This window comes from Parus major, chromosome 20 (genome assembly GCF_001522545.3).
Source record: "Parus major isolate Abel chromosome 20, Parus_major1.1, whole genome shotgun sequence".
NCBI lineage: Eukaryota > Metazoa > Chordata > Aves > Passeriformes > Paridae > Parus > Parus major.
This window is the reverse complement of record NC_031788.1, coordinates 13,081,623-13,088,055: the sequence shown is the minus strand read 5'-3', so window position 1 is coordinate 13,088,055 and position 6,433 is coordinate 13,081,623.

Here is a 6,433-nt window from a genome sequence, read left to right as displayed (position 1 = left end):
ACAGGGAATGGGAACAGGGAATGGGAACAGGGAATGGGAACAGGGAATGGCACTGGGAATGGGAACAGGGAATGGCAACAGGGATGGGCACAGGGAATGGCACAGGGAATGGCACAGGGAATGGCACAGGGATGGGCACAGGGAATGGGAACAGGGAATGGGAACAGGGAATGGGAACAGGGAATGGGAACAGGGAATGGGAACAGGGAATGCCCAAACCCTCCAGCACCACATGTAGCCCCAGAAGCGAGGGCTGGATTTTCCAAAGCCACTGTTGCCAAACCCGAGTTCTTTAGAGGTTAATTGGCTTGTTAAAAAGCGGCCTGTGCACTCTGAAAACTTCATTTCAATTACCATATTTAATAAATTAATTTAATAATGGTACAAAAAACGTCTGACTGGAGGCTGCATTCATCTCTGGCTTAATCCACTTCTGTAACAAGCTACTGTTGAAATGGGATGCCTGAAGAATACCACAAACCCACACAATAACACTCTCCCCAGCCCCTCTTCCTGCCCTGTTTTATTTCTGCCCAGAACCAGCTTTGAGCCCCAAATCAGAGCATTCCCCCATCTGGATAAAAAGCACTATTTTTTCTTTTTTAGCATTCTCTCACACTACAGACATCTGTAGGGTTTAAAAATTTTAGAGCATTTTGAGTACATCATTTCTCTTGAACAAATTTGCATAACTAAAAGCAAACAGGCGATATAAAAATGCATTTGTGTGATCATCATTTTAAGGGGTTGACTAAAACCTTTTTAGGGAGACAATTAGAAATGCAGAGGGAGTGTGGCTGATTTATGTCTGTGACAGATTCACTGACTGCTCTGTCTTGGTGTATTCTGAGCTCTCCATTCCCATCACCAACTGGTAAACACCCCCATTAAATATTTCTCTTTTGACCTGTACACTTATATTTCATTAGAATACATTACCCACGGGCCAGTATCAGAATAATTTATCCAAACTCTTGGTGCAGTTGGTTTTGAGAGTGGGAAGTTGCAGGAAGCCAGACAGAAATAAGAGCCTTGAACTGCCCAGAAGACAATTGTGCTTTCTAAAAAAACCCAGAGGTGATTTAACCTTCAAGTATTCACCTAAAATTTTTGCACATTTTCTATTTGAATGTATGATCCAAGACAAAGAAAGCAGAACAGAACTCTGTTAACTGTGCAGCACCCAGCACAACACAGGAATTTTAAGTCACGCACTTTGTCTGCCCTGCCCTGAGATGGACTCCAGCTCTTTCCTGCTTTAAATGTTTCCAACAAGCAACTTAATTTTCCCCATTTACCTTCCTCCCACGACTGTCCTCTTCAGGGAAGCACAAAATGAATTGGCTGTGTGTTTATGAGTTATTTGGGTCCTTTTTTCCCTGTCTCAAGCTGTCTCATGATGAGATTTCTCACCCATAACTAATTACTCCACTTGTACAGACCACGGCATTCCTTCCCAACGCTAACAGTGAAGCAATTTGCTTAATTCAACACCTTTTATTTTTGGAAAAATAAATTGAAAAGGTTTCCTGAAACGCTCTGAAAGCATCCCTGAGTCCTGAAATGTGTGCTGCCTCCTCTCACGGGCACCCTGAGCTCTGAGGCTGGGTGAACTTGTCATTCTCTTTGAAGCAGTGGGGAAAAAACAACAACAGGGCACTTCCTAAAGGAAGCCCAGCTGTTTTCTTGTTTTCTGGGTGGTGAGGACCAGGTTGCCAAGGCAAAACCTGCCTTTGCCAGAAGGGACGAGTGATGGAGAACTGGGGTGCTGCTCTGGGGATGGCAGCAAGGTGAGCCCTGAGTGTTACAGATCCCGGGGATCCCTCAGACATGGAGGCAGGAGGAAGAGCAGTTTGGGGTCAGGGAAGTACCTCCTGCAGGTGTCCAGACCCTCCTGTTGCAGCAGGACCCAGCTGGCACACACTGCTCCCCTGGCAGCCTGCTCTGAGCCTGGCTCCAGGGATGCTCTGGATGCAGACTGGCTCATGACTCAGATCCCAGGAGACTGCATCCCTACAGCTGCAAACATCCCCCCTGTGACAGCTGCAAACATCCCCCCTGTGACAGCTGCAAACATCCCCCCTGTGACAGCTGCTGGCCACTCCTGGAAGATCTCAGGGTGCCCTAAGGAAAGTGCCCCGAGAGAGCTGAGGAATGGTTTTCATGTCAGGAGGGAGAATCAAAACTCTTCCCCCCACAAGGAAAGCCCCCACATGTTACATTTTACATGGCATTACTCCACACACTGCATTTCCACAGTTTTATCAGCTTCCCTGGGAATCCCAGGATGGAGCAGCTCCTGTCCCTCCTGCCAGGCTCTGGGAATGGCACCTGTGGCACTGCCCAAGGGAAACCCATCCCTGGGCTGGCCACAGCAGCCAGCAGAGCCCTGCATCCCTTCCCCAGTGCTGCTGAGCCCTGCATCCCTTCCCCAGTGCTGCTGAGCCCTGCATCCCTTCCCCAGTGCTGCTGAGCCTGCCAGGAAACCTTCCCTGCATGGGAAAAGCCAGAGCCTGAGCCTCACCCAGCTCTGATCCTCACCCAGCCCAGCTGTTCTCGCTCCTGCTCCAACACGCTCCCGCTCCTGAGCTTCCAACACGGGGAGCAAAAGGGTATGTTTGTATTCTTTCATCCTTCATTGTGGTGAGGCTCTCCCTGCTCCAATCCCATTGTCAGCAATCCCGAGGGAAGAGAATTTCAGTCCCTGGTTTGGGATGTGGCCCCAGACAGCTCAGTCCAGGCTCCCACCGTGCAGGTTCATCCCTCCCTGGGCTGCCAGAGCCACTGCAGGGATTTCTGTTCCTCTTGCTGTACCCTGATCTCAGTCCAGGTTAGCTTTAAAAGCCAATGACCAACAACAAATCAAGTTTACTTCAAATCAGAAATCTGCCTGTACTCGGTGTGCAGCATTTCTTCAGGAAAAGAGGCTTTCAGAAAAAAACATGTGGTTTTTTTTTCTTTCCTTTCCTAGACACATCAGCACGGGGCACACAAAATTCCAGTTTCATTTAGTGCTCACTGACTCTTTCAGGAAGCTCAGAGCTGAAAAGCACCCATCACACTGCCCCAGAAATCAGGAAAACATTTAAGAGCAAAGCTAGAAAGGTGCTGGGTTGAGGATCACAAATGATGGGGGGTTATTATTATTATGGTTTTTTATTACAAGGTATTTTGATCTCTGTGCAAAGGAATATTCCCACTAATGTCAGTAAGAATTGGATGCACACACACAGAGGCAGAAACACACATTTGTTTGCTGATAAATAATTTTTAAGCTCAGGAAATAAATGGATCAGTATTGTTTTCCCAGACCCCAGATTCAGGAGACTTTATGAAGATGAGAGTGCTCTGACTGGGAAATAATTTCTGTTTCAGGAAGCTCATTTCTTTGAGGCAAAGAACCTGAAAGTTTATAATGCTCACCAGAAATGAGTAATAATTTATTACTTATGGATATGTCTGTGCTCTGAAGTATATGGGACATGGAATGAAATCCTGGACCCATTCAAGTTAATAACAGAACTGCCACACTTTAAAAGGGTGTTAGCCTCTATAATTTACAGTCTAAGAGCAGATATTGGACCCTGGAAAAGTTTAATTTGAACTTCAGGGAAGAATCAGACTGTATCAGACTCGAAACCTCTCACTGATTTTAGGAACCACTCGACTGAGTTGAAGCAACTGCATTGCAACCCATCTCCAGAGATGTCAGGGAATAATATTTATCTAAACAATGGGTGAGAGATAATTGAAAAAGAAAAAAAAGCCGTGGCAAAACCAGACACTATGGACAAACAGCACAGAAAAAAAAAGAGTAAACTAATTCAAAATCTTCAGGGAAACAGAAATCAGGTCCTTCCTTATAGGAGCTCATGATTAAAAAAGGGAAAAAAGCCCCCTGCCAGTGCCCTTTTAAGTGTACAATCTTGCAGCACTGAGAATACAGCCTGCTTGAAATTAGTATAAATCTCCCAGTGTATTAAAGCAGCAGCAGATGAGGGTAGCTATGGTAATTCTAGCACTTTATTAAACACCAGACAAATTGAAGAGTACATTTCCTGCTTTTTGAAAGAAATGAATGATATCTTCTGATTGGGGAATGCTGAGGGCAAGGGAAGCTGCCTGCACTGGCTTCACCCAGCGCTGCAGTACATCTGTCAGGACGTTCAGTGGGGCTTTCCATGGCAACACCGTGCCAGGACAGGGGGGGACCCATCTCTTACTGCTAAAATTAATTTTATCACGGTGCTAACTAACCCTCTTCCCCCCTGGAATGGCACACAAATAAAGAGAAATGGCTGGGAAGGCTTGTCCCTCTCCTCCAGCACTCTGTGTTTGCAGCAGGGCTGAGCTCTGCACCATTCCCCTGCCCAAACTCCAGCTCAGAAAACAGATCCATAAAGAACCAGGGATCTGATTAGGGGGAAAAAAAGTACATTTATGTTGTGACCGTGTTTTATTTTTAACATAAACCATCTTGGAAAAAGTTTTATGATTTAGCATTTATGAATGACTAGATTTTAAGAGAATTGTAATATTTTTTTAGGGTATTTCAGCTCTATGAGTTATTTCTTGTAGATTCAGATAATGACATTATAAATCTTTCTGTGGAGGCAATTACTAAGGCAGAAATGGCCTATTCCCCATTGGCTTTTAGGCTCAGCTTACTGACATATTACAAGCAGGCTTACCATGGTCATTAAAAACTGATCTGGGATTTATTGTACCTCTTTAAACTCTCAGTACTTTGAAAAGTATTGAACAGAAAGGAATACAAGGTGAAGTTACAAAGAGATCCAACGAAGCAATCAGGGGAAAAATAGGCTTAATTTATCCCAGCAAGGCCCACCAGAAGCGCCACAAAAATATTTGAAATTGAGCTTTGAGTCCTTAATAGAGATCACTCCCACGAGCTATTAATCATATCAAATGGAAACACTTTTAACCAGAGGGTTTGGGAACAGGAGGGACAGCACCACCAGATTACAGGGCAGAAAACAAAGCCAAGCTTTTAAGTCTGCCAACAACAACAAAATAGCTGCCCGGTGCAGCAGACAAGAATGAAAAAAATTCAGCTACAGCAACTTTTCCTGCCTGGACCCCGGTGACCTGCAGTGCCAGCAGGAATTTGCTCCATGTCCAGCGCATCCCTGAGCTCCGTGAGCAGCAGTCGGGGTCTGGGGAGCAGCAGCACCCGGGCAGGGCAGCTCAGAGCCCAGCTGAGCTCCTGGAGCCACGGCAGGGCTGGGAGGACAGGAATCCCTGAGGATCTGAGCAAAGGTCAGTGACGGCGTTTCTGTTCATCACCTGCAGCCAGCCCTCAGCCCCGGGACATCCCTGGCACCCCTTGCTCTCCTCTCCTCCCGGGCTTTGGCTTTCCCATGGCATGAGTGGCTGCTCAGGGAGCTCTGCTGGGTTTTCTACCTCCTGTGGTCACCTCTGAGAATCCCCTTTGGTTTAGGCACAAAGCCCCCCACGGGGCACGGCTGCCTCTGGGTCAGCTTCCCAAAATTCAGCGTTCCCTGTGCATGAGGGAGGGAAATCTCCAGTTTTAGCAACAATTCTCTATTAACAGACCATAACTGCCTGGAAAAAAGCACCATAGCTTCGGTTTTAATTCTCAAAAATAAGAGGCAATTTGGTTATCTTTCCACCTGTGAATGGGCATCAGATTTGTAAGGGATGGTGGTTCAGAGCCTTTCTGAAAACCTCACTGGAGATGCTTGAGAGCTGTTGATTTAAGAGCTAAATGTCATTTCTGCTGTGCAAGTCATCAGAAGCTTCCTCCAGATGATTCTGACAGACACAACATATTTGGATGTTGTACAAGATGCTAGGCTGGTCAACTCTCATTTCAAAGGATGTGTTTTAACGTAATATTCATTTCCAACCTGAAACCAAATTATTACAGGTAGTCTAAAAGCACAGCCTTTTTGTCAAGTTTGCATTTTCCAGACAGATTTGTCACTCTAAAATTCTCTTTACTTTTCCCCAGGAATAAACTGAACTGTATTTGAAAATAATGGCTTTAATTATAATTGGCATATCTGAGCCTACAGCTAGTGCCAGTCACTTTACTAAGTGACATTACTTATGACACTGGCAAGATCAGAGTCTTTTATCACTTTTTTTTTTTAATTATTAATAGGAGACAAATTTCTAACCTTCTCTAATATCTGATTATCTCTGGATAACTGGAGATGGGTGGAGATAGAAGATCACATCCAGAAGTGGGGCCCCAGCAGTAATCCCTAACAATCCGTGGTATTCAGAGTGCAGAAACTTCTCCAGATGAGCAGAAATCCAGAGATTTACACCCCCTTGGACTCAAGTGGCTGTCACAGGATTGCTGTGTGTAAATCAGGGCTGAGACAACTCTGCCCCAGCACTGGGCACAGCCCACGACCTCAGCTTGTATTTTTGGGGTCTGTTG